Source organism: Cebus imitator, unplaced genomic scaffold (genome assembly GCF_001604975.1).
Source record: "Cebus imitator isolate Cc_AM_T3 unplaced genomic scaffold, Cebus_imitator-1.0 Scaffold491, whole genome shotgun sequence".
In the NCBI taxonomy this organism is placed as follows: Eukaryota; Metazoa; Chordata; class Mammalia; order Primates; family Cebidae; genus Cebus; species Cebus imitator.
The window spans coordinates 814,086-815,334 of NW_016107806.1; positions in this window are offsets into that span (position 1 = coordinate 814,086).

The window sequence follows — 1,249 nt, forward strand, 5'->3', positions numbered from 1 at the left end:
CAGCTAATTTTTTGTAGTTTTAGTAGAGACAGGGTTTCACCATGTTGACCAGGATGGTCTCGATCTCTTGACCTCGTGATCCACCCGCCTCGGCCTCCCAAAGTGCTGGGATTACAAGCGTGAGCCACCGCGCCCGGCTTCCTATAATATATTTTTATAGAGGAAAAAGAAAGTTCAGTCTTTCCTCTAGCAAAATTAAATAAAGTTTATTTTTATTTATTTTCTTTTTTTTTTTTTGAGACAGGTCTCCCTCTGTCGCCGGAGTGCAGTGGCATGATTACAGCACACTACAGCCTCGAACTCCTGGGCTCAAGTGGTCCTCTGCCTCAGACTCCCAAGTAGCGGGGACTACAGGCATGCACCACAGTTTTTACGTTTTTTTGTAGCAGTATCGTCTTATTATGTTGCCCAGGCTGATCTTGAACTCCTGGCCTCCAGCAAGCCTGCCTTGGCCTCTCAAAGTACTGGGATTACAGGTGTGAGCCACTGTGCCCAGCCCATTTATATAGTTTCAGTCTTTCCCTATTTTATAAATGCTGTAATGTCTTATCCCTTACCTATACCTAATGTGTTATCTCATATCTATATTATGTTTCATTCAATATATCTGTAAGATAAACTCCTAGAAGTGGGATTAGTGAGTCGAAGGATATAATATGCATTTGTGACTTTTATATCTATTCCAAATTGACCATACATAGGCGTTAACAACTTGCACACCTGCCAGCAATGCATGACAGTGACTAATTCCCCAAAACTTTGACAATGGTATCAAACCGAAGTGGCTTTGTTGCCTGGGGTAGATATCTGAGGTTTGTTGGCTCATACCAAGAAAATTTAGGACACATACACACAGGAGGAATTTAGGAGTGGAGGTATGACAGGCAAAAGAAAGAGAAAGGAGATCAGCTCTCTCTCTGGCAAAAAGGAGCTTCCGAAAAGAGAAGACCAGCCAGCAGCAGAGTTTGCGGGATTTTATAGGCAGGCTTGAGAAGGAGATGTCTGATGTACGTAGGTACATCAAATTGGTTCAATCAGGTGTGACGTTTACATAGCATGGGGGGAAGGCTGGCTACCCAAGCTTAATCTTATTATGCAAGAGCCCTTTGGCAGGCGTCATATTGTCTACTCCTTACTGTACACTGTGACTGACAAAGAGAAGGGAAGATGGAACCACCATTTGGAACATGATTGGCACAACTGCCGGCATCTATGCCTGCAATTCAATTTTACAGTTTGCTCTTTGTTA